This window comes from Rattus norvegicus, chromosome 18 (genome assembly GCF_036323735.1).
Source record: "Rattus norvegicus strain BN/NHsdMcwi chromosome 18, GRCr8, whole genome shotgun sequence".
Classification (NCBI taxonomy): domain Eukaryota; kingdom Metazoa; phylum Chordata; class Mammalia; order Rodentia; family Muridae; genus Rattus; species Rattus norvegicus.
The window spans coordinates 53,457,261-53,485,131 of record NC_086036.1 but is presented as its reverse complement, the minus strand read 5'-3'; the positions used below and the strand labels follow the sequence as shown (position 1 = coordinate 53,485,131).

The 27,871-nt window shown below is 43.3% G+C and overlaps 1 long non-coding RNA gene across 1 annotated transcript; it reads left to right on the top strand.

The window, feature by feature from the left end:
• Window positions 1-267: 267 nt before the first annotated feature.
• LOC134483034 (uncharacterized) lies at window positions 268-15,632 on the top strand. The gene is made up of 2 exons (XR_010059849.1): window positions 268-718; window positions 11,938-15,632. It is a non-coding gene; the product is annotated as an uncharacterized LOC134483034 (long non-coding RNA).
• The last annotated feature ends 12,239 nt before the right edge of the window (window positions 15,633-27,871 follow it).

Below are 27,871 nucleotides of genomic sequence, written 5' to 3'. Positions count from 1 at the left end.
CCACCCCTACCCTGCCTCCATGGTGCTGGGAATGGAACCCAGACTTTGGGCATGCTAGGCAAGTGCAGTATTAGTTTGGAATAAGAGATAATCCTGGACGCATCATTGGCTGGCAAACCGTAGAAGCCCAGACAGGGAACTAAGTTGTTTGAGCTTGTATTCAAGGTGTTGGAAGTCTCAAATATTAAGAGGGGAATGCGCTGAGTGAGTGTGGCTTGTAGGAGCACTACTGTAGTTGGCATAGCTTGAGTACCGTGCAAAGTTAAAGGGGTTAAGTGATCCCGAAAGCAGGGAATTCTGGTGGGAGAGTGTTACAGTAGAACAATAATGAGATCAGAAAACATGGGCAGAATGGACTGATAGTGGAAGAGCTGGGAAAGAGATTATGAGAAGAAAGATTTGTTTGGATGGGTAAAGGAGGAAGGGAGTGAGGAAATTAGATTCTGCTGCAATTGTGAGCCCAGATGGTCCTGCTAGTGAAAGCAAAGATGCGTGAAATTAAATTATTGATACATGATCTAGTGAGGGTAGAAAACCTACGTGTGGAAGCCCAAGAAGCGATGTGAGGGTACAGGAGGGCAGGGAAGTCAGACATACGGATTCTGAATCCATCTTTGTAGTGATGGCAGAAGCTATGGGAGTCTGAGCTTCTTCTGACATACTCCTGTTGGTGGCACCAGTTTGACAGATGCTGCTCTGTCAGTAAATGTGGCTTCAGGTAGGTCTTTTTACAGGGCTTGATTGTAACAAGAGTCTGGCCTGTTTTAACAGAAAGATTCTTGGCTACTAAGACATTTGTAAAGTCACCGTTGGGGAGGCAGCTGAAGAAAAGAGCTCGAGTTGAGCTTCTGGGGCTGGCTCCCCAAACTTCACGACCGGAAGCTAAGCTGTGTGAGCTGCCTTCACTTCCTCCACCTTGGAGGATGTGCCCCACCCCTTACCACTGTTACAGTGAGAGCTCGGCCTTTGATGCAGGTCTTGTGAGGAAACTGTACACCAAACGAATCCTGCCTTTCCCTCCTCGTGAGTCATCCTGAGTCAAAATCTTAAAGCCTGATTTAAGGTGGATTCAGAGATATCTGCTTTTCCTTAAAGCTGTTTTGCAGCTTCTAGGTTCGAGAAAGGTATGAGGCTTCAGTGGGCATCCGGCATTACCCGCTGCAGCCGCTCAGCTGTTACGCACTGAGTATCTCGAAGCAAGGAGAGCTTTCTGTTGGTCTGTCTTTTGTCACTCTGATGAGACTGCGAGTCTGATCTTTCTTTGGTATTTTTAGCGTGTTCTTTGTAGAGCGGCTGATGAGGAATGGCAGTAAAGAGTCAGGGGAATCGTTGTATAATTGATTTGCTATGCCTGCGGAGGCTAGGGTGTGGGGAAGCAATCATGTTTCCTATCTGGTTCTTATTGTTCTGCCAATGCAGAAAACCTCATGTGTTAGAAGAAATAGCGCACCCGGTTCAGAAGGCTGGGCTGTGCTACTACACCTGTCTGGGTGACTGCATCGCTAAGATTTCTCTAGTGGAAACCCATGGACTACACACAGTCCTAAATCCCACAGATATATTGTGTTACTCTAATTATTTTATTTTTTAACTCTGGGTTCATTTAGTAGTTGCTCCCCCACTTCCTCTATGACTCACCTGCTGATTTTACATCTCCTTTCCCTGATCTGCAGCCTCGGGGTGAATTGCACACCTAGTGCACACTCTGGAACGGGGAGAAATGCCATGAGGATCAGGCATCGTGTGTGTGTGTGTGTGTGTGTGTGTGTGTGTGTGTGTGTGTGTATGCATGTGTTTATATGTGTATCTGGGTATATATGTATATATATATTTTTTTTCCAGAGCTGAGGACTGAACCCAGGGCCTTGTGCTTGCTAGGCAAGTGCTCTAACACTGAGCTAAATCCCCAACCCCCTGCATACATGTTTTATACATGTGCAATGTGTGTATGTATGTCTGTTTATAGCATGTATATGTGTATATATAGTATATTTGTATATATGTCTGTATATCGCATACATGTATGTGTGTATATATGTACTTGTGTATGTGTATATATGTGCATGTATGCATATACTTGGTGTATATTATGCATTTGTATATATGCATGTATATATGCATGTATATGTACATGAGTATATGCATATGTGTGTATACATGTGTGAGTTTGTGTATGTGTGTTTTTGACTGGACTATTCCAGCACCTGAGCAAATTCCAGTTTCCCAAAACAAAAGTGTCCTTGGTTTGAGAGGATGAACTCTCTTGCTGCTACAGGGAGGGCTTCTGCCTCTGGGGTCAGGTGGATGAAGCCTTCAGTCATGTTCATCCTTCTATCACCTTCTTTTTAGTATTTCACAGTGTTCCCATCCCCTTCCAGACAGAATCTGCTGCTCTTTTCTCTGACTTTTCACATTCCACAGTGCACTCTATTGTAGCGATATCTCTTAGGAACTTAGGTACATGTTTATATTCTCAAACTGATTTTTCTTAAAGGCAGAGGCTCGATTATTCAATATGTATATGATATATATATATATATATACACACACATATATATAATTTTATTTGGTTCTAACAGTAAACAGAAAACAGACACTGGAGTGAAATATCAGTTCCACTGTAATATAAATACTTCACAGAAACAGGCCTTGAAACTAGGTCATATCTCATATCTACAACTAGCATGATATAAGGTATATGGGGGATCAATAAATCCTCATTGAATGAATAATCAAATTCATAAGCTGTGGGCTATATATTATTAAGAAACAAAAGCCTTCCAGCCATTAGCTACAAACAAGGTGAGTCTGTTACAGCACTGAGCATGCGCAGGCTTCATTCAAACCCTTAATACCCACGAGAAGGAGCTAACGCCGAAGGAATCGGAACAAACACAGTAACTATCCTACACGAGGGCATCCTCCAAGCCTGCTCTTCCCCGACTGTTGCTCACATTGTCACCCTTGAAGATTTGATTCCAAATGTTAGCCCGCGGTGTCAGAATCATCCAAACATGGACAAGAGAAGAAAGCCTCTTCCTAGTATTGGAAGTGAGCTCTGTCATGCTCCTGTGGTGCAAGAGCTGCGGAGGGGCTAAGACGCTGCACCTTTAAACTCATTTTCTCCGTGGAGTTCCCTGTTCTAGTCTAGGGGGAAGAAAGACACTTTCCAGTTAGACTGGTTTTCTAGCTGATGCTTTTTGTTTTCTGTTAACGAGTGGCAATCTGCTGTCTGCAAGAGTTGCTGCCTTTCCCACTCTGCTCTGAAGAGGGTTTTCCAGCCCTGGTCTTCTATGTCCACCATCCGCAGCGCTGAGGTTGGGAGTGGCCAAATGTATGCAGGGTACTCTGTCTGGGATGCTCTAATCCCCTGGGTCCATGAGCTAACCCCATTTCCATTTGCTGGATGCTGGTGGAAAGTGGCTGTGTTTAGGTTGGAAATAGCAGGGAGTGGACAGCTGCATTTCAAAGGCTGTATTTCCGTTTCCTCTTTATGTGCCTCACAATGGGCTTGGTGTGCATGTGGGGCTGTATACTTTCTCTTCTTAACTTTTCTGTTACCACACTGCTGTCACTATCCCTAATCATAAAAGCCAGACAGCAGTCCCCGTGTTTGCCTTCTGGGACTATTAGTTTTATCTTGCTTACTGTTTTTTTTTTTTTTTTTAAATGTATTATAAGTTCTTAGGAATTCTACTGAAATAGCCACGGGCTCTTTTTGCAATGGATTTATCCACCATGAAATTTATTTAATCTTTCTTTGGAAGCAAATGGAATTTACAGGTTGATATGACAAGTGCTGGTTATGTTGTATTGAAGTTCAGAGATCTTGTTTAAGTTCCAGTCTTGTAGATGACTACCTTAGAGAAATCATCCAAACACACCAGACCTGAAGAGAGGTGAAGGCCACGTAATCTTCAAATCTCCCCCAAAATATTAAAACATTATCCTGGGATTTCATCCATCTAGCTCCAGATGATCCTTTTTCTGGTTCCCCACAATTGAAGTAGAATTTGGAGGAGATACAAGTGTAAATAAAGCTATTCTCACGGAGGACTTTCTACTGTGGACATATTCTCCACTGGCGTGTGGTTCTGTGGCTTGTGGATCAAATTCTTCAAAATTATCTATAATTCACAATACATTGAGGAGTACTGGAAAATATTAGAGTGGCTTCAGTGACCCTCAGATTGGCTACTGGACTGTCTATAGAATCATACGCGTTTACTGAAAACAGAGCCTTGGGTCCTTTGTGTTGAGGAACGAAACAATGCATTCTTAGGAGGACACTTTCTGGAGAGAATTCATCTCAATTTATGATCGGGGTGGTTCTACGTCCTACTCACACCTGACCTCTGATTTTGTACTTACCTTTTTTCCTTTCCCTTAACAAATGTGTTCATTTTGGGTCCCCAACTAAAAAACAAGGGGACCGTTTCTGAATAATGTAGAGTTTGAGGAACAGTGTAAGGCCTGCATGGTATTTTGACATAATTTGATGAAATGGCAAGAGTATCTTACCTCACTGTAGTTTCTTTCTTCAGGGCAATATATTAAAAACACTCCATGTGAGACAGGCTATTTCTGCCTTCAAGCAGAACTTCCTAAAAGTATGGACGGCAATTAACCTTTTTTCAAATGAAAAAAAAAATCACCAGTCATCTGTCGTGCATGTGCAATAGCATTTTGATATAATCGTTTTCATTTGATATTGCACTTTCCATAACCAGCACCGCATGTTTCCTGGGCACTCTCCAGTTTCTTGCTGTCTATCAGTGACAGAAGGGATCCTATATCCACCAATGAGAGGGCAAACTCTAGTGTCTCTCTCCCCAGAGAGTGTGCATGGTTTCAGTTTATGTAGAGTGAAGCAGAAGGACCTTTGTTGGCTTTCTCAGGCCACTTTCACCAAGGACTTTTTTTTCCCCTCCAGCCCTACTGAGTCACACTTGTCCTTTCATGTTGAACAATACTCAAGATTGATAAGTACAATCTGAGTAGAGATATAACCAGCAGCAAGCTGGGGTTGCCTTTGACGGTGGAATTTCAAATCAATGTCTGCAGATTAAAGTCTAATCTCCTGCAATGAGTAATTTAAACCTTCAAAAAGTTATGATGCTTTGAAATAGCCGGCATGGGAACTAACCATACTGTGGTCTACAAGGTTTTCTTCTCTTTCTTTCTTTCTTTCTTTCTTTCTTTCTTTCTTTCTTTCTTCCTTCCTTCCTTCCTTCCTTCCTTCTTTTCTTTTTTTTTTTTTTGGTTCTTTTTTTTTTTTTTTTTCGGAGCTGGGGATCGAACCCAGGGCCTTGCGCTTCCTAGGCAAGCGCTCTACCACTGAGCTAAATCCCCAACCCCCTTCTTTTCTTTTCTTTTCTTTTCTTTTTCTCCCCCCTTCCCCTACTTTCTTACTAAAGAAAAGCTTCAGATGTCAAACTGACTGGAGGTCTCCTAGGCCAGTAGGTAGTGCTGTGTTATCTCACTGTGTTGCCAATGAGGCCAACACAAAGGTGGATTCCAACTCTGGAGTACCCAAGCCTTCTTAAATGTGCAGGGAGGATTCTTTAAGGAAAAGAATGGGAACTATTGGGGTTGGGGATTTAGCTCAGTGGTAGAGCGCTTGCCTGGCAAGCGCAAGGCCCTGGGTTCGGTCCCCAGCTCCGAAAAAAAAGAAAAAAAAAAAAAAGAATGGGAACTATTGATGCTTACTGGAGAAAAGAAGCTGCAAAAACATACACATTTTAAAAAACTGATAGATATCACACACTCAAGTAAACCCCAGAAATTAAACTGCACCTTCCCCAATATCTTGGGGTATTTACTATTTGAGATTTACCAATTTTAATATCTATCAACAAATTTTACATTTTAATGTAAATTTCTGTAGAGATTACAGAACATACTTTCACAGGCATGATTGACTGAAGCTTGGTTTTCTTTGTGCTAAAAGTTCACAAAAACATCTTTTATTTCCACAGCTCAATATTGCTCATATGAGATAAAACATTGCTGTCAAATTTAGGGAGCATCTACAATTTTATTTACATATGAGTAGGCATATATACTCAGAATCACTCTTGCAAACCTAGAATTTTTAGTAAGTCTTATTCCATTCAATTGCCATTAGAAGACCGAGTTACGGTGGCTGGTAATTGTGCACAGGTGGGTTTGTTTCTGACAGGAACACCGTTCCCTGGAGCTCTTTCTGTGGAATCTCCTCCAGTTCTCACCCACCTGATGATTGAGAGAATTTCCCACATATTCCCATCTGACCATTTCCATGCCCACACACGTTTCTTTTCCTGGTGCAAAGAGATGTCTCGGATCACAGTATACCTGTGGCTGTGCCCAGGTATGCCACTGTGTGTGTCAGTACAGTGTGGTACAAACTTTCCTGAAGACCAGGCTGGCTGGCAATAACTTATTTATACAGAGAAAAGGCTGCAAATCAAGTAAATATATCCCAGTTAGGCCAAAAGTGGGTTCTAAACCTTGAATCTATCTCATTAGGTTTCCAAAGAGCCCAACTCTGATGCAGCACCTGCTTTGTGTTTCTTGCAGTCTTTGGAAATGGTACCTTTTGAAGTTAGGAGTCCCAACCTAAGCATGAACCCACTTGAGGTTCCACAGGTATCTTCTGGTACCTGGTGTGCATTATACAAGTGCACCTTGCTGTTTTTCTTCCCCACGTGTCCTTTCAGTCAGTGCTGGGCACTGGGCATGGTCCAGGGTCTTTTGTGAAGCTCCTACAGAGCAAATCCTCCTTCTGCCTTCGACTTTTAGACAAGTTCTTACTGTTAGGAGGCTGAGTTGTAACTAGAGTTTATAAGACACACCTTGGGAGACTTCTGGGAGGATTAGAGGTAATTACATGTAAATTAGTAAACTTTTATGAGCCTTGGCTTCTTTATAAAGTGAAATTAATAACGCACCTTAAGTGGTTGTTTGCAGATTTGAGATAACACATCCATGAAACCGTGCTGTGCTTGAGTTGTAAAAGTCTGTGCTGCTTATGGGAAAGGCCCTTAAGACGTGCCCCATTTTACTGTGCCCTTCCTAGTTGCCAGCCTGTCTGCAGTTAGTTAGAGTCAGGGAGGTAAGTCTGGCCAATGACACATGAGTAGAAAGATGCTTTTCTGGGCCAAAATAGTTAAATGCCAGAGTACTTCTAAATCTCTTCTTAATCTCGGTGGCTGGCTTAGCTGCTGTATTCAAGGAGTGTGGATGCCTGAGTCACCATCAAAGGAGAACTTGTCAGGGGAGTTTCAGAGCTGTGTTGGAATTTGTATGAACATGAATAAGATTTGTGTTGTGTGACTATGTTTAGATATGTATTTATTACTGCACTTAGTCCAACCATCCTTATTGTGGGAATAATAATAATAATAATAATAATAACAATAATAATGATAATTTTATTACTATTACTATGGAATGGACTGGAATTACTCATCAACTTTAGTATTTGAAGTAAGACCTGGAACTAGACGATTGGCTCCTACTATCCCTAATGAGGAGAGAAAAATATTTATTTTACAAATAAAATATTTAGTTTTTCTACAAACAGGGATTTGGAAATTGTTAAACAAAAAGGAGAGTGTTAGAGTTTAGTGCTGGCTAGTTTTATGTCAACTTGACCCAAGCTAGCATCATCGGATAAAAGGGACTTAAAAGAAAAATACCTCCATAAGATGGGGTGGTAGGCAAGACTGGACTAGTGATTCCCTGACTAGTGATTGATTGGGGAGAGCCCAGCCAAATGTGAGTGGTGCCATCCCCGGGCTGGTGGTTCTGGGTTCTATAAGAAAGCAGGCTGAGCAAACCATGGGGAGCAAGCCAGTAAGCAGCACCCTCCATGGCCTCTGCGTCAGCTCCTGCCTCCAGGTCCCTACAGTGTGTGAGTTCCTATCCTGACTTCCTTTGATGAACAGCAATATGGAAGTGTAAGCCAAATGAATCCTTTCCTCCCCAACTTACTTTGGTCATGGTGTTTCATCACAGCAATAGTAACTCTAACTACAACAGAAATTGGTACCAGGATGGTGGGGTATTGCTATCGCCGACCCGACCATGATATTTTAGGGAGAATTATGGAAGGACTTTTGAAACTTTAGGTGAGAGAAGCCATTGAATACTCAAAGCTTGGTGTGCTGTTCTGTGGGAACACAGAGGAAAAGTGTTGAGAGAAATGCAAACAATGGAGCCCTGGCTCCTAAAGTTGCAGAGGGAAGTTTGAGAGTTAAAGACTAAGTGTTGGGGTCATTGCATATTTGTTATTTTGAGTTAAGATCCTATGGGTCTTATCAGCTGGGGCTGAAGAATCATGAAAAACAAGAGACCAGCACCACTGAAGTGAAAGAAACCTTTGCTTTACAGGGACAACGGATATGTGTGGAACAGTAAAACCATGCCAGAAAGCTTGGTAAGGTAGAGGGGGTTGAGACCCAGAGGCTTGGTGGGTGCACGCCTGAGACTTAGGCAACTCCCTGCTCCCTACCAGAGTCCTGGCCTGGAACAGATGCTTTACTCCTCATACAGAAAATGTGACAGGTGGTCACATAGGTCCAGAACAGAGTTCTCTATGCTAACGAGGTACCTAGAGACCCTGGGGTCTTAGCCAATAAGCTTCCCTCCCCAGACATTCCGCCCTGCAAAAGGTATTTAATCTCAGGTCCACCCTGAGAAGTGGGTATAGTTAGGTATGCATCCATTTTCCGTTATGAACAGTCAATAAGCAGTTTAGAACCACTGACTATCTCTCTCATCTACCACCACCATGGGAATAGACAGGACCTCTTTGCCTAAAGAGCGGCAGCTAAATCTTCTGTAGAAGGCCTCTCTGCACTTCCAGCCAGCCTCCGCTAAGCCAGGACAATCAATTGTGAGACAAGCCGGGGCTCCCCTTCTAACCACCCTCACCCCGCAACCTGGGCTAGATGATGCTGTCCCCAGTCCACAGGCCCTGACTCCATTCTCAGCTCTTCCTCAACTCCCAGGGTTGCCTGGTTGTCCAAGAGTCTGAGAACCCCACAGCCCTGGCCTTGTTGCAGGCCTGGGGACCCCCAAACCAGCTCCATCGTTCCCACATCTCAGAGTGTGATTTACCACCCCTGGAGCTTCTCTACAGCCCAGCATCCACCCCAGGGGCAGCATAGGATAACCACCTGTCGTCAAACTCCCCATGTTGAGGATTTAGCAGTGGTTGAGAAGAGACCAGCAAGCATTACTGAGGTGAAATCTTCTGAAAAAGTGTTTCCTTAGAGTCAGCACACAAATGCTGTGTCCAGAGGTGGTCAATGCTCTACTTTTACCTAGCAGCTGAATTTGGTAGACTTAAGAGTCACCCAGATGGTACTGGTCTTAAAGGCATGAAGGGGTCATAGAGAACAGCTGAGGCTTGCACTGAGAGAAGCCAGGAGAAGCCACTGTTGGAGGTGTAGCCTCGGTAACAGTTGGAGGCCCTGGATTAGAGAGGTCGTGCAGAAAACTTAAGGCTCGGCACCAGGAAGAGGGCCCAGGAGAGGTCATTGGTGAAAGTGTAGCTCAGTTGCAGCAGAGAGCCTAAGATTTTGGAGGTTTTAGCACCATGAGCAGACCACTAAGACAGCAGCAGCAGTGTAATGGGATGTGCCACAGCTTAGACAAGCTATGTGTACCGTTAGAGGGTAGAGCTGAGAAGTGACCAAAGCCCCTGGGAACCTAGACACTGGACACTGAGTTATTTACACTGTCGGAATTTGGTTTTGTTTTGATCCAATTATTGATCATACCCTGGTTCTTCCCTCTTAAAACATTTAATTAACTTCTGATCTGATGTGAACCCACAGCTGATAGGCTCTTAACTTTTAAAAAGACCAAACTTCTGAAGAGATTGAATTTTAAAGCATCTGAATTTGTAAAGAGTGTGGGACTTTTTAAGTCTTTAAAATGTTTTATATTGTGATGTTTCTATTACTGTGTGATCATAGGGATGAACAAGAAAGGAAAAGTGGTGGCCTAACAGTGATGTGTTTGTGTGTCAGGTTGGCAAGAGGTCAGTTGTGCTGGCTAAGTTTATGTCAACTTGATACAAGCTGGAGTCGTCAGATAGAAGGGTGCCTCGATTGAGAAAATGCCTCTTTAAATGCCTGTAGGGCTTTTTCTTAATCAGTGATTGATGGGGGAGGGCCCAGACCAATTGTGGGTGGGGCTGCCACCGGGCTAGTCCGGGTGTCTGTAAGAGAGCATGGTTAGCAAGCCACAGGGAGCAAGCCAGTCAGCAGCACTCCTCCATGGCTTCTGCACCAGCTTGGCATCAGGTGTCTGCTCTGCTTGAGTTCCTGTCAAGACTTTTCTGACGATGAGCAGTGCTGTGGAAAGGTGAGTCAAATAAACATTTACCTCCACAGCTTGCTCTGTTCATGGGGTTTCATCGTGGCAACAGCAACGCTGCCTAGAAAAGTTTGGATATAAAGTCGCAGCTCCAAAGACTTGGCTGCTGGAAGCTCAATTCCTACTGCGTAGACTGAGTCATGGGGAAGAGATTGACCATAGCCGGGCTAATGATGTGATGACTCGTGACGTGATAGCGCTATCAACGGGGGGCGGGGGATAGAAGAAGAGAGTTCCATGGGAACATCTTTGTTCCCATTCTTCCTGCTTCCTGGCTGCCTGGAGGCAGCTTCTATCACCAGTACCATCCTACCTTACCACTACTGCCACCGCTACCATAGTGTCCTGGCTTGCCTCAGACCCAGAACAATGGCTTGAGCCAACCTTGGCCTAAGACCTCTGCAAACATGAGCCAGAAAAAGTATTTCTGATTTATACAGAGACAAAAGCATGCTGTTTCCCACCAGAACCACCAAATCCTCTTTATCAGCTACGGTATTTCCTTAAGACCCTAATTCTAAAAGTCAATGAATATTTTCATGGTAAAAAAAAGTTTCTATCAAATTTTAGAAATTGCAGCTTTTCCTCTTCAAATTCCTTTACTCCGATAACTCTCTAACTAACTAAACAAACAAACAAACAAACAAACATACAAACGATCCCACTATATTCCCTATTGGGGATAAATTTCATAATCTGGGACTGGCTGGTAAGTTACATTCAGATTTCAGGCATCCCTAAGTGCAAGCATAACTTGAATATCTGGGGAAAATCTATGTTTTACATGTTGTTCTTTGGGAGCATGATTTGTTGTTTATCTGCTTGCTTTTGGCTTTAGAGACAGGGACTTAGTGGAATTCTCTACATAGCCCAAGCTGGTTATGAATTTACAGTAATCCTATCTCGGTCTCCCAGATGCTGGGATTACAGATGTGGAGTACCAGACCTGGCTCGTGTTTTATACTTTTTTTTTTTTTTTTTTGGTTCTTTTTTTTCGGAGCTGGGGACCGAACCCAGGGCCTTGCGCTTCCTAGGTAAGCGCTCTACCACTGAGCTAAATCCCCAGCCCCGTGTTTTATACTTTTAAATGTAGTTTTATTTGCTAAGCTTTCTTTGGGAAGAATGGTAGAGGTGCCATTTGCTGGATCCTGCACGACTATTACCTAGAGCTGCCAGAGGTAAATATAATTGGAGTGCAAATTATAGAAAGAGGTCATTATCCAAAGAAAGGAACATCAGGGTCAAGTTGGAAAGCAGTGTGAACTCTCTGAAAATGTCGCTAAGATGGTGGGGAAATGATAAGGGACCCAGTGGTTTGGAAAGTAGATCTCGGAGGAAGGAGGAATGCGGGACCTTATGCCTTTGAATACTGGCTGGTCACGTGAGCTGGCAACAGGCAGGCAGCAGGCAAAAGGCAGAATGGGCTTAAGGACACTGGAATTAACTACAGAAAAGTGATAATGGTTTGGATACAATGGGGAAAAAAAGCCTTAATTCTCTTTAAATCTCATGTTACATAAAAGAAATACAGGCAAAGAGTCTTATTATCAGCTTGTATTTTTCCAGAGTAGTCACAGCAGAAAGAAGAGGAAAGATTATAGAAGGAGAAAGAAGAGAAGGAATCTAAGAGCTGGATCATTTCACCACAGAAGACTGGGCCCTGCTACTGGATAGGCCTGTCTTGGAATGTTTTCCCTCAAGCAGCAAGATGGACCATGGCTTCAGAACGATATTTGGAAATGGACGTTGTAAGTTACAGATAGCTTCCTAATAAGAAACTGAGCGGAAGTGACGGGAATTGGACACTCTGAACTCAGTGCGGGCCTGTGCTGTCACCTGAGCACAGTGACTTCCAAGGTCCTTCCAAAGCTCCTTCACTGACACTGGCAACAGATAGGCAGTTTCCGGAGTCAAATAAGAAAGCAGCCTGCACCGGGTTTCAGGGTTATTCCTATCAAAGTTGTTCCTATTCTAGGGATCTGCCTGTGGTTTTCCTTGAGCCAGTTAGGTGTGGCTAACCACCTGTAGAGTTTGTTAAGGCTCCCTGCTAATGGTTCCCAATCTGGAGATTTCACGGTTTCTCTGGCACCAGGATTACGTGGTCAGGTTTGAGGTCCCTTTCTGGAACTTCTGGTGTTCCGGGCACCTGCATTTCTAATGTGCCCCTTGGCAGAGCTGTCGCTGCCGACCTGGAGAGCACCTCTGAAGAGGCACTGCCCCAGTACAAGTAGCAAAGGCATTTCTGTAGCCCTATATTGACAGGAGTGGGCTCTATCCTGTGGTCCTGGAGGAGACTCACCTACTCCTGTGAGTGATAGACGCGAACTGTCTACATTTTTCTAAAAGTCTGTGAATCATGGAATCTCAAGGATGGGCCTCACCTCGTGTGGCTAGATTTTCTAAGTTTTTTCTCTTTACATCCTGATGGGGTGTTAAATGAACTTTGTTCCCCAACCTAGTACTTGCAGGATTTTGTGATAAAGACTCTTCCTCTGCAGCAAACTATTCAAACTATATCAACTGCAGACCGCTCACCATGGTTTTCTTCTTCCCAAGTAAATATGGCTGCGTGCAGAATACTTTAATGCAAAACACCATCAGTGGACGGGATGCTATTATGGTCAGTTCTACTTCTGGGCACCTCCCTATTCAGAAGGATCACTACTTATTAATGGTAGCTTTCTGCTGGAGTGTTTGATACTTGCTTTTTTTTAATCATGGGGGCTGGTTCCAGTTCCCGTTTATTTTCCTGTTCTAAAGTTGTAGTAGCACGTGCAGAGCACAGAGCTTGCCTTTGAAATTTCTCTAAATAGCACAGCTAAGTGGCTTTATAATGTGCTCTCTGGTTCCAAAGCAATTCCACCACACACAACAGAACCCCTTGACCCATCGTCAAGAACTACCTCTTGCCTTCTTCATCCACCCATGACTTCTTATCTAAACTCTCCACTCTGTGAATCTGTCCTTTCTAGGCACTTCACCGAAATGGAATCATAAAGTGATTGTCTTTTACATCAAGACATTATTTTTTAAAAGAAAGCATCTCAGTGTGTGGCCCACACATCGGCCTTGAACTTGTGATCCTCCTCCTCTACTCTCCTCAGTACTGACATGACAGGGGCACACCACCTAGCATGGCTGGATTTCCTCTCAGGCCTGTGTAATCACACCATATTCTCTCCAGAGTCCTTTTCCAAAAGGAAAATTCTTTTTATTTCATTACTTCCTCTTCCTTCCCCCTGCTTCCCTTCCTACTTCTCCCTCTCCTCCTTTGCTTCTTCCTTTCCCCCCTCTTCTTTCTGCTTGCTCCTCCTTCTCTTTCTCCTCCTCTTTCTCCCTTTCTCTTCCTTGTTTTTCTCTTCTCCCTTCTCTTTCTTCTCCTCTTTCTCCTTTTTCTTTCTTCTTTTCTCCTCTTCCCCCTTCTCCTCTTCCTTCTCTTTCTCCTCCTCTTCCTCCTTTCCAGTCCCCTTTTTACTAAGTCCACCTATATTTTTTGCTTGTCTTCTACCAGCTACTGAATAGAATTCCACACTGACTCTTCATCCTGTGACTCATGTGCAGGGTCTCACCCACTCTGCTGTCATCATGTTCCATAACCAGCCACGGCAAGCAGAGTTTTCCCAAACAGTTTAGGCATTTCAGAAATTCCCCAAGAGCTCTCTTTCTGAAAGTCATCTTTGAAAACTGAGCCATAGATTGCCAGATTGCAGGGCAGTAGGGGGAAGATTATCTTTAGACTCTTCCTCCCCTGGGCCATATTTGCCAAGTAACCCATTTCTTCAGCACCGCCATTTACATGGCTCTTACCCCACCCCACCCCCACCCCACCCCCAACGGAAGAAGTAAATAAATGCTGGATTTTTGAGGCTATTTAAATACCAGAAATCTTCAAATTACCTTTAATTGTACTTTGTTTCACAAGCCAGTGCCTCATCTGATAAGGCCAACAGAGCGCAAATCTCTGCCAAAGGAGAAAAAACTAACAGTATCTTTTCCCTGATATGGCTGGAACAGAGTGAGAGCCTGGCTTGTGGTTATCTCTGAGCCTGTGCTACTTATCAGTTTAGTAACATTGTGGTTAAGGTTATCTCCAAATGAAGGGAGCAGCACCACCAACCATGAGAGCAAGAGAAACCCAATGGCAGCAACCCCTATCCCAACATTTAGACACCCGACCAGGGCACTCAGAGGCTGGTGTTGGACTGTGGCCCTGCATTCGGGATGCTATCAAGTATTCTGTTAACCAAAGTGTCTTATCCATCATACTCTAATCACATACATTTTGTATACAGAGTTTAAAACAAGTCTAAAGTATTAAGTAGGTCTCAAAACCCAGGACAAAAGCTACCTAAGGTGCCTATTGAACAGATCAAAGCAGACCTGGCCACCAGGTTCTCCCATCCCACCCAGTCCCTACCTGCTCCAGTGTATGGCTGGCATTCCCTGGCCCTTACCCTAAATGCCTCCAGCCCAGGGTCTGGGCTGTCCTTTTCCCAGCTGCCTTCCCTATATAATCAAGCCATTTTGGTTCACTGACCATGGGACCCCAAGCCCTAGCTGTTACATCACAGTACAGTGCAACTCAAGGCTCAGGGAACATGGTGGTAGAAAGAGCAGGAAGATTATAAGATTCACAGAACTCAGATGTCAGCTGTGAGACAATGAAGCTGTACCCACAAAATCTCAAACCTACGGTGACCAAACCAAGACCTGAGCAATGGCAACACCAATCTACGTGCACGTGTGGCTGGGGGAAATGTCATCGAAAAACCACCCTAGATGAGAAGCTACAGGCAATGGAGGACTGAGAAAGGGAAAATCAGTCTTCTCCAGGGACGAGTAGCCAAGTGTTTTCCAGTCACAGGTAGTCATCCCTGAAATTATATGTGCACTAAAGCGACACTAATTTGATTCAATGGTTTGCATTTACATATGTATCTGTTTATCTATGTGACAGTAATAACTAAAGAGGCCATGCATTTGGGAGTGGTTGGGGGAGGGGTATGGGAAGAGTTGGAAGTAGAAGAAGGAAGAGGGGAAATGATCTAATTATATTTCAGTTATTTTTATAAAGAAAAAGCTATATATGCTATACATAAAATGATATTATTTTGCTTCGTTTTCACATAACGTTCCAAACATCAGTGAACAGATGCTCAGATGTTTCTGCTGGATTTCCAGTTGAATGGGCTAAGCTTGGTTTAATTTTCAGGTCCAAAATTTCTTAAGCAAAATGGTAAAAATAAACAGCATTGCCCATATCTGTCATAAGTAAGTCATTCAGAAAATATGTTAACAGACTTATCATCAGCTTATGCATTTTTTATGCCTCAATCCTTGATATCATCTCTACCCATCATTATACATGCAGAAAGTTAGGCTGAAAGTGGCTCACACTACATGATTTAAAAATAAGGAGATGAAAGTAAAGCCAGGCCTTTGATCCCTTTGCTTTCTTCAAGTTCTGCTCCATTAAGAACTTGAGCTGAGCATGGTGGCCTGTGTCTATAGCCCAGCACTAGGGAGAAAAGGCAATACCATTAGAGCTATGTTTAGCCTGTAATCTGATGATCAGAAGACAGAGGCAGTTTATGGTGTACCTGGGCTGTGTAGGGTGATTTGATTTTGTATCCAAAAGAGCAAAGATCCTGGGAGACAGCTCTGATCCATAGGTGTGAGACCTGAGTTCAGTTTCCGGATTCCAGACCCCGCCTCCCCAATAAGCCAGATGTGTAGCCGCGGGGAGGCAGAGTCAGCATGTCCCTCGGGCTTGCTAGCCAGCCAGTTGAATCTCTTCAGGAGACTCCAAGCCAATGAGACACCCTGTCTAAAAAAGCAAAGTCCTGAAGAAGAACATCTTAGATTGGCACTTGTACTACACGCTACACACATGCATACACATGTGAGCACATACGGCACCATACATCCACCAAAGCGAAGTCAGAACAAAGCAATAACCCTTAACATAGTCAACCCATATTGTTGCTAAATTCTTTTAAGTGGAAGTTTAAAAAACTTTAATTACATGTTATTCTATTTATATGTATTCAAGTGGTGTTTATACGTGACACAGCACAGATGTGACGGTCAGAAGACAGCTTTCAGGAGTTGGTTCTCTCCTATCATGTGAGACCTAAGGATTGAATTCAAGTTGTCAGGTTTTGTAGCTAGCTCTTTACCTGCATCATCTTGCAGGCCTCCAAATGGACTTTTCTTTTTAAAAAAACATATTTAAAAGAAATATTGTATTTTTAATTGTTTGAATGGAATACTTTGAGAACTACTGATATTTTCAATCAAATATAGTTAAGCAGATTTCACAGGATTTTAGTTAGGCCTTGTATAGTGGTTTGAATGGGAATGACCCCCCCATAGGTACATATATATGAATATTTGATCCCTGTTTGGTGAAACTGTTTGGGAAGGATTAGGAGGTATGGCCTTATTGGGGAAAATGTATCAAAGGTTTTAAAAGACTCATGTGATTCCCAGTGCTTCTCCCAACCCTCTGTGTGTGTGTGTGTGTGTGTGTGTGTGTGTGTGTGTGTGTGTGTATGCATGCATGCATGCATGTTCATGCATATATGTATATATGTGAGTGTTCATGTGTGTGTATACTGTGGTTGAAGATCAATAGGTAAGCTCTCAGCTGTTACTTGCCTCTGACATCATGAACTCTCACCCTCTGGAACCGTAAGCCAAATTAAACACTTTCTTTCATAAGTTGCCTTGGCTGTGGCAGTTTTTTCACAGCAATAGAAGAGTGACTAAGATACCTTGCTTCATATTCAAAGAGAAAGCTCTTAAAAAGTGCTAGAATTTAGCAAGACTAGAAGGAAAATAAAGTGAATATACAAATATTGTTAAAGCAATAGGACAAAGGACAAGGGACGGCACATGTAGGCTTAGATTTTTCAAAGCCTACTTTTAATGATGGTTCTTAAATGGTTTAACCTTCCTTCTAGCCTACCACCCCCCAGAGGTAGTGGAAAAGAAAAGTTATTATGATACGAGGGAAGTGGGGCCTGTTTAGAAATGGTTCTTCGTAGCAAATCCCATCTGTGTTGTCAGGAAATCAGCCGTTCAATTCATAGGTCAGCAGGGGCAGCTCGATCCACTCACAAACACCTCACAGATACATCAGCAGTCCAGTTGAGTAGTGTTGGGATAGCAAACACAAATCAGCAGCGGTGGCATGACCTAGCAGAGACAGCCAGGCCTTAGCCGAATTGGCTTGAGTTGGCAGGAGAAGTCAAGATGACCAAGGATGCCAGGAGAAGTTCTTGGCTGTTCCTCTCTCTTGATGAAGTGGAGATCAGCTAAATGAGAGACAAGAAGCATAACAAAGCCAGCTCTATGAGCAAGCCCCTCTCACAGTCTGTTGAGTCCTATATATACTCCCTCCACACATCGCATGTCTTCCTCAGATCTTGCCTCACTAAGTGTCTTGTCTTAGCACATGAGTCTGTCTTAGCAAAACTCTACATGAGTCTGTATCAGATGACATCACTCTGCTAATGTCTGTGGAAGTGCCGAGAAGCCTCAGTACACCGTCAGAAGTTTTTTGGTGCGTTTCTTTCTATGGAGTCCCAACAAATGGAGCTCAACTACACAAGGCGAACCAATACATGCCTATTGTTAGGGAAGAATTCTTCATCACATGCTCTTTTCACCTGTGTCTGCTTCAGAGAAACATTCCTTCACTTATCTGCTTTAGCAAAACACTTGTGTCCACTTCAGGAAAACACTCCTTCACATGTTTGCTCCGGCAAAGCCCCACCCGACACAACTGACTTTCCAAAGAAACCAGAGTTTCTGTTTCAGGCGCATAATATTCTCAGGGCTTTAGTAGGGAATAGAATCAGGAACTGTGGGAGAAATAATAACAATAATAACAGTGCTAGGCTACACCAGTTAGAATAGGTCTCAATTTCAGTGTTTAGTATGAATCAGAATTCTCTGGAGGAGCTGAGTGCAGCAGTATATGTTTCTCATCTCAGCACTTGAAAATTAAGGTAAAAGGATTGTTGTAATTTTAAAAAGGGTATTTGTTGGTGTTTAAAAATGTGAATAAGTATTTTGCCTACATGCGTGTCTGGACACCTCATGTGTGACTAGTGCCCACAGAAGCCAAAAAAGGGTGTTGGAACTGGAGTTCCAGACCTGGAGCTGACCTGGAACTGGAGTTACACACAGTAACTCGAGCATCTGCATGAGTCCTGGGAACTCAACTGTGGTCCTACAAGAGTAGCAAGTGCTCTTAACCTTGGGACCAAACTCTCAGCCCTGGGTTGCTGTATAATTAAGACCGATCTGTGTTAGATAGCAAGTTCAAGGCAAGCCCGGCCTATGTAGTACAACCCTATATAGAAAGGAAAGAAGAAAACAAAGGAGGAAGGGAAGAAAGAAGGAAACAAAAAAAGGAACAAAGGAGTGAAGATGTCATGAAAAACTGTTTAAAAGTGCTAGTCTCAGAGTCTATTCAGTGAGTCTAGGATAGGTCTTCAAATCTGTATTTTACAACAAATTCCCAGGTATGGTGTGTGTGTGTGTGTGTGTGTGTGTGTGTGTGTGCGCACGTGCGCGCGCCTGTGTGTAGCTGTGTGCATGGAGACCAGAGGGCAGTGTTGGATATCCTGTACCACTCTCCATTTTAGTTTTTGAGGCAAGGTCTCTCACAGAACCTAGAGCTCATTGATTTGTCCAGACTGCCGGTCATGAGCTCTAAGCAGTCCACTTGTCTCCATGTCCCCAGTGATGGGGTTACAGATGTGGTATCTAGATGCTTACATTAGGTCTGGAGATCTAAACCCAGTTTGTTTGTACACCAGTTACTCCATCCTATAAGTAGTTGATACTGTCCTGTCAGAGGCAGAAAAACAGGATTCCAGAGCAACCGAGAAGGAGCTAACTGTTCAGCCCAAAAAGGGAAAATACTTAGGCATGAGGGGCAACAAACCGAAGAAGAACATTTTAAAATAACAGTAATTCACTTTCACTTTAAAATTTGTCCTTTAGTTATTTCAACTTTGCTAATGAGATTAGTTCTCAAAGACTTTAAAGAATTTGCCGAGAGTCACAGAGGTAGCAAGCAGGCAGACGCAAGGCTGAAGGTCATGGACTCCAGAAACTTAAGTTAACTGCCAGTGGTTTCCTATAGGAGGCACTCATCCTGTGTGACACAGGCAAGTTGCAGTCATTTTGTGGAGGCTTTAGATGCTGTGGGAAGGGCATTTGTACTTAGTGTGTCTGTAGAGACATACTGGAATTTTTGGGCAGGGTTGTTTATTTAGTAACAATGTATTATTATGGTGGGGAGAGGGAATTGGATGTAAAGCCAGTTAGAAGCACAAGCAGAAAGAATCCAGGAGGGAAACAAAGGCCTTTTAGCTGCAGTAATGTGATGGTTGCAGAGGTTAGAACTACTCTGTGGCTAAACAAAAACGATGCCTCCCAACTTCCACCAGCTGGAATTCCATGACTCAAAAGATATGACCTACGAATCAAAGACTTAACCAAACAGAGATAAATGTCAGAGATCGTTATTTTTTCCACTATGACACAAACACAGATCAGAACTAACAGCTATTATCATCAAAGCTGCAGAAACTACAATATTGTTTTGGCTGTGGTAAGAGTAACAGTCAACAGAGGGAATGAACAGTAATTTGAAATTTCGTTTCTGTTTCTGGCAACAGATCTTTGTTGCTGTGCCCACATCTGTTGTCATTCATATGGTGAACGTGTTCCATCTATTCTGGTGCCATCAGAGTCTGTGGGGTACTGGGGGTATAGCTCAGGGCTTGCCTAAAATGACAGAGACTTGGTTTTCATCCCCAACACCACTGGGGGTATGTGTGGGTAAAACCCAGCGGGATGATTTGGTAACCTGAGACGGTAAATGTTGTACCATTCTGATGCAAAAGAATTTTAGACAAGTAAAAAAAAAAATTCATGAGGTTTTATGGGTAAATCTGTAATCTCCACCAGATACTTACAAAGTTAAATATCTCTTATTTTGCCTGTCTCTATGGTTCTGAAAATACAAAAAATTGCCACAGAGTAATGCGCGTAATCAGCAGTGGTTAAAGACTGTCTAGGTTTGGGGCTAAGTGTTTAGGAGAAAGTATTGACAGGAAAGTAAAACATAACCACATGGGAGGGCTGGTGCGAAAAGTGAAGTGGCGTAAGACAGGCATGCGGGCTTATCAGTCTCAACACGTTGGGCATCAGTGTTGACACCAGTCGGCTCTTACAGGAACTGGCAAGACCGAGGACTGGCAAGATGGCTCAGGAGTTCAAAGGTGCCTGCCACCAAGCCTGACCACTTGGTTCAACCCACACGAAGAGAGGGCTACTCCCCTAAGTTGTCCTCTGACCTTCGCAGACACGCATGCTCACAGTCCCCCCATGCCCATCGCCACATACGCAGCGATAAATAGAATAACAGTATAAATGAACACCACTAGAAACAAACAACCTTTCAAGCCAGGCCTGGTTGCGAGCTCCTCTGATTTCGGCGTATAGGAGGGTCCTAAACTCAAGGCCAACCTGAGTTTGAAGCTAGCTTGGGCAACATAAGAAGACCCATCTTGAACAAATAAGCCAAAACAACAACAAAAAAAACAAAGGAAAACAAACGGAAATCGAAACAGAGGTATGAGGTGTTGAAGACATTTTTGGAAGCTTGGGAAGACTACGTTAATGTCTCTGGCGTGAAGTACATTTGACACGTGAACTCTTAGGATGTTTTCAGCTAGATGTTGTTTTTCTTGATAGTAGTTGAAATATTATGTGTGTACCCTTGGACACTGATCATCCTTTTATGGAATAGATTGAGGGTGAAAAGAGTTGGAAGATCGCGACTGTTAGGAGGTGGTCGCCTTCAGCTCTGTGGACATGAAAGAGTTAAGCACCAGGCCTTGCAACTGCAGCCACTTGGTCCAATTCTTTGCAGTGCAGTGGGGTCATGTTTCTTCTTCTTCTTCTTCTTCCTCTTCTTCTTCCTCTTCCTCTTCTTCTTCCTCTTCTTCTCTCTCTCTCTTTCTTTCTTCCCTCCCTTCCTCCCTTCCTTCCTTCCTTCTTTCCTTCCTTCCTTCTTCCTTCCCTCCCTCCCTAGCTTGGTGTCTCTCTCTCTCTCTCTCTCTCTCTCTCTCTCTCTCTCTCTCTCTCTCTCTCTGTTTTCAAGACATGGTTTCTGTATATAACAGTCCTGGCTGCCCTGAAACTCTTTGTAGACCAGGCTGGTCTCAGACTCACAGAGCTACTCCTGCCACTGCCTTCCGAGTGGAGTGCTGGGATTAAAGGCATGCACCACCACACCGGGCAAGGGTCTGGTTTCTCTTCCACAATAGTACTAAGCCTGGAAGTCAGTCAGTCATTCTTATACCATCAAAAATCAGGGCTCCAAAGAGGGAGTGTCTTTGTTTGCAAAAGCAAGCATTTGGAGAAGACACAGGGGGAAAAGCCTCTCCCTATGTTTCTGTATCTATTCCTCGGCCAATGGCAGATAATACTAAGTGCTACGACTACTGCTCATGTGTGCATTTGGAAGTTAAATTTTGAGCAGTCATCACCAAAGGTGCTGAGTATCCTTTGCAAAAACAACATGAAACCTTGCTAAAGAAAGTGGCAGAGGGGACAGGTGCCAGGGTAGGAAGTGAAACTACAGAAGAAGAGAGGAACATCAATGGCTAGTGTGTACATAGCATGTTAAGGTAGGAGGATGCAGCATCAACGGGTAGCATGTGCACAGGAGGATGAGCTAAGAGGACAGAGGAGGATCACAGTGACTGTATTACTCTTAGCCACGTGTAGCCGAATGAATCACCACTCTTTAATGAAGAAAATTGGAAGGGATGCTGAAATAGATAATTCCGAACTGTTTGTCACTTACAGTGGATATATGAATGTATGCATATATTTGCTTAATTTAGCCAGAGACTCTAATTTATTCTCAAGTGTGGGCTAAGGCATCAACAGTTCTACCTTTTTTAAAAAATATAGAACAGAATCTCTGCAGTGTTGTTACCCGGAGCCAGGTGGGCCCAGAAAACAATTATAGCCAAGGCATTTTTTTTACCCAGACTGGAGAGACTCCAGCAGGCATCTCTGTGAGTGATGGCGCGAACAGAAGGAACATATGGTGAGATGTGGTATAGCCTGGACATTGGCTTCAGGGATGAATGAATAGGTCAAGGCCAACCAGGAGAATGCAGTTGAGCTTCTGCGCTGTAGTGAGAAGGTTTTCCTGGACAGGTGCCTGGCCCAGCCACTGAGTGGCTTGCAGGAGATAACATGTAGCGTTCTGCAGTTGCTGGGCAATTATCTTAACCATCTCATGCGCTCATCAACTTAAGTCATCACCAGGCAGTCAAGACAAAGTAAAACACACAGGGAGAAGCTTTTAACAGTAATTTGTAGCAAAGATGTTTGGAATAATAGCACGTTGCTTGTTACCACTGGCTTTTGTGTTAATCACCTAATTGCAAATTGGCTTTCCTTAATGTCTGGATACCATGGAAATAATCCTATACTTTCCTCTGGCCCTGCACATATAGATTTTAAAAGAAATTCTGGAGGAATTAAATCCTTTTGGGGAGTAGGGATATCGGACCAGCGAATCATAAAGTTGCATCCTGTATCCACACAGGACATCATAGACAGGATAGAGGATAGAAGAGGGGTGGGGGAGGGACAATACAAACAATATACTCGCTTTGGAAGGCTGAAGCAAGAAGGTCAGGAATTTGAGGTCAGCATGTGCTACATAAGAAGAACTTTGCTCAGAACTAAACAAAATGGAAAGCAACCAAAAATAACAAGAACGTGTTCTGAGAAAAATAAATTTTATTTACAGAAACTTACACCAAACTCAGTGAGATAATATTGCTGCCTTTGAAGACTTTTGTGTATTTTATGTCCATTCTGATCCTATATCTTTAAACAGTGAGACTTCTTTTGGGTGCTGCTGTGAGACAGGGTCTTTGTCAGTAGCCACTAGCCTGGTATTTGCCTCCTGCCTCTGCTTTTCAAGATCTGAGGTTACAGGGATCGTTAATCCTGAGATTCCTTGGAGAAATAGCTATCTCACTATTTTGGGCCAAATTTGAAGCAAATTTTATTAAATATTAGTTCCTGACAAAGAGATGGATTTTGGTCAGGACCACTCCCTGGAATTTCCCAGCTGAGTGGTCCCGAGACATGTATTGCAGTGGTTATAAAGAAAAATCCATAGGCCACCATACTTTTCTGTGAGACTTTTGTTATAGTCCAAAAACTACAACTCCCAGCATTCCAGAAGGAGCCACATATGAGCCACAGATCTGATCTAAGAGTTAAACTAATTGATACACTTTGCTTGCTGTAAAGGTGACTGATGGGGTGAGTGGTGGCTCAGTGATTAAGAGCCCTTCCTACCCCTGCAAAGAATTGGAGTATCTCACAACTACTGCAACGCTAACGCTAGGCGATCTGACGGTGTTCTGGCTTCCATGGATACACAGACACAGGCACTCACTCAGACACATACATAGAAAACAAAACAAAATATTTTCTCTGTTTTGTTGTTGTTTGTTATTTTGGATAAGGTCTCTATTGTGTAGCTCTGGTTGTCTCAGAACCCAGAGAAATCAATCCACCTGATTCTGCCATCCAAGTTCTAAGATGAATGGTGTGCATGATCACCACATCTGGCCATTATTTTTTAAGAAAAAGAAAAGATGACCTCCATTGTCCACTAATGAAAACAACCATTGTGGTGGCAGACACCTTTAAACCCAGCACCCAGGAAGCAGAGGTAGGAGGATCTCAGCGAGTTTGAGGCTAGCCCATTTACATAGCAAGTTTAAAAACAGCCAGGATTACATAGAGAGATCCTGTCTCTAACTAACTACAGAAAGAAAGGAAGGAAGGAGGAAAGAGAAAGAAGGAAAGAAAAAAAAGAAAATGGCCATTTGCCAGTGGTTGTTTATGGAATTTATTAATGTAAAAATCTAGCATGACTCTCTACATGGTCATCCTGAGTCCTTATATATGTGATATTCAAAATACACAGATGTATGGTAAACTGACCTGAATAAGTAGAGTCTAAGCAAACCAGTTGTTAGTAAGCTCCGCCTCTCTTCCGCCTCCCCTCCCTCCCTCCCCTCCCCCTCCTCTGCCTTTCACAAGCTCCTCTAGCATGTGATCATTGGCTACAGAAAGCCATGCAGTTCTCCACGTAAGACGACAAGAAGAAAGCTCTTCCTGATCCTAAAATAAATGACGTAGAGGTTTTGTAATTTTCCTCATAGTTCTATTTTCAAGATTGTTGCTTCTGAAGCTTCAGCTTTGGTAACAGCAAAGAGATCTATTTTAAAAGGAAGGAAGGAGGGAAGAAAGAAAGAAAGAAAGAAAGAAAGAAAGAAAGAAAGAAAGAAAGAAAGGAAGGAAGGAAAGAAGGAAGGAAGGAAGGAAAGAAGGAAAGGAAGGAAAGGAAGGAAGGTAGGTAGATATTTGCAGCCTTGCATCTGTGGATTAGTCTTATCTGTCCAAACTGTCCGGAGAAGCAGAAAAAGTCCGTTTTTCCATTCAGTTTTAGCAGTCATTTTCTGAGGGTAAAGCCATCCTGTCTTTCTAAAACCTAGTTTTGCAGCTTGCACAGCCTTTTCCCATCAGGATTAAGCTCACCACAGAGCCCTTTAAGCTGCTAGTCATGTCTTAAGAACACAAAGGCGTATGTCCACCCAGAATGCCACATCCACCGCAGCTTCACAATTTGTTTAAATCACTCCAAATCACTGGACAAGCAAGGACATGCACCTGTGTCCCAGCGTGCAGGGGAGCGCTTCGGGGCTGAGCAGAGCAGGCTGTTCACCCTCTTGAGTGTTTCCGTTTTCTCAGGGGGTGTTGAAATATTGCTCTTGCGACTGCAAAGGAAAAAAAAAACTGTAGAATAAACAGCTCCCATGTGTCCTGCTTCAGATCCGTGTTGGCATGTGCCTCTGGGGCCACTCCAGGGTTCATCTGGAGTAGGTTCCCCGTTTGCAAGCTGGATATGCGAAGTACTTCTGCTCTCACTCCACCTGGCTACACCATAAGGAGTTAAAAGCTTTTTCTCCCCACACAGGGAAGCAGTACCCCAGCAAGCCAAGGTATGATTGCTTCTCTAGAACTGGCTGGGGGATCCTTAGGTAGATGCGATGATCTCATAGTTTTTTTCCACAGCTATCACGTGAGAGTTATCGGTAGTTCTTAGGTTCCAAATTTTCCAGATCCTGGCAATAGCCACGATTTGGGTCGAATTAACCTTTTAAGTTATTTTGTTTCTTAGATCCTTGCCACTGCACAATAGAAGCCCAAGCTGCTAACCTTCTGTTTTGCAAAGCCTCGTGGCAAAGGTCTTTTCCAGGCTTAGCTAAACTCCGCTGCATGTGGGGATCAGTACACTCGAATCACAGCATTCCAACGAGGGAGTGGCTTTAGTAAGCCGACGAGTTCTACTGTAGCCACATTATTCTTTACAATACAGCCGACATAGGGAAGTATGATTCCCATTTAAAGGGATATCAAAGTTCCTTATAAAAAATTTACTCTGAACTAGATTAAAATTCTATAATTCATTTCGCACATCTTCTTCAAAAACTCTTATCATGAAGAAACTTTCCAAATTATAGTTACAGAAGCCATTTCTGCTAACATTGGAGTCTGAGAAAATTATGATTTAAAGAACTACTTTATTTATGTTCTGGATGAGAGGGGAAGTACTTTCTTTCATGTAGAAAGTGAGAAAGATGGGTATTTCTGGTGGCTGTCTTCTATTTTCTGCATTGTCCCCATCTCAATAGTGTATATTATTTGGCCCATTGGCACGAGGTAGGATCCCTTTTCTAACCCAGTTTCCTGGGAAATTATGTGAGGGTCATTCTACTTCAAAAAGAACTTACTTAGCTTTAGTATATAGTGCTCTATGTATGATAACCAGAATAGTAGAATAGTAGCAAAAGGGACACACACACACACACACACACACACACACACACACACACACACACGCGCGTGCGCGGGAGTGTCCCTATAGAAGACCTCTTGTCTTGTAGGTGCCACTCCATTTTTGCCAATTTGTCTTAAAAAGAAACACACAGCATCATTTGGTTGCTATAAATACCTTCACACAGACAATTTATATCCATTGACTACCATTTAATGAACACTTGTTGAATTGCTACTTTGAGCTAGGCTTAGCAGAGACACTGAAACATAGAGGTCTAACACAGTCATTAAAAGCATGGGTTTGGGTGCCGACAGCAGGGGCGAGGGTCATACTGCTGGCAGACAAATTGTGCAGTATTGAGCAGTTAGTTAGCTGGACTTCTCTGTACCCTATTCAGCTTTCAAGGACATTGAGCTATCCTACTGGGACGAAACGCTGATTAAATCAGTTATCACCTTCATCCCATTTAGAGTAGTTCCTGGTATATATTTTAGTTATTAGTTGTTCTGAGAACATAGCTCAGTGGAAGTTCCTTTACCTAACGTGGGTTAGGCCCTAGATTCTAGACCCATCACTGCAGTAAGTAAATAAAGTAGGCATAGTTTCAATAGACTATTTTCATTCCAAACTCTCACTACGAAATCTGTATACCACTCCCCCCCCCATTACTTCTTGTTTTAAGTTTCACAAGAGCTTTAAGGGTTTATATCAGAGACTGTTTTATAGGGAGAGATGAGGGTATATTGAGTGGTGTGAAGTAAAAATGTGCAGTTGGTTGGCTGTAGTGATCATACCTTTAAAACAAACCTCACTGTGAGGTGACCGTGAGTACTTTTCCCCTCTGGTATTCATTCATTCAGAACGTTTCCAGCACCAGGAACGCCCTTCAGTAGGGGTGACGCTTCCAGCTGGGCACTGGCTAGACGTCTCCATGTTCCACGACAAAAGTGGTGTCTTCAGCAATAGGGCCTTATTCTCAGGTTGCCAAGGGTAACCAGTTGGCTTAGCAATCACCCGGGCTGTTTGGGGAGGTGGTCTATGGGACCCCTTTGGCCAATGACCAATATGATGTCACCTAGTCCTGCAACTGGAGGTCTTACTTGCTGGCTATATGGTGATATTGTCTCCCTCATGGCTCAGCTACAAACCCTGTATCCTACAAGTGATACAATGGGGTAACTATCCAGATTTTGATTGGATTTAAGGCCCAACCCATGAGATGGAGCCCATACCCGACACTGATAAGTAGTGAAGAACTGGAAACTAGATAGGTCATGGGCCCTAGAGGAAAGCCTACCAATATTATTCTATTAATCAAGCACAGCAATAAAATGATTCTTAATGGGTGGGGACATTGGGGACATTCAAACCTAAAGGCCTTCATCAAATCCCTTCCCTCAAGGTTCGAGCATCAAGGTAGGGTCCGTGGAGGTGTAAGGATTTTAAGAGCCATGGTAGGTGACATCAAGGAAACAGCATCTTCTAGGCGCAGCAGTGTTGAAGCTCACACGAACTCACTGGAAGTGT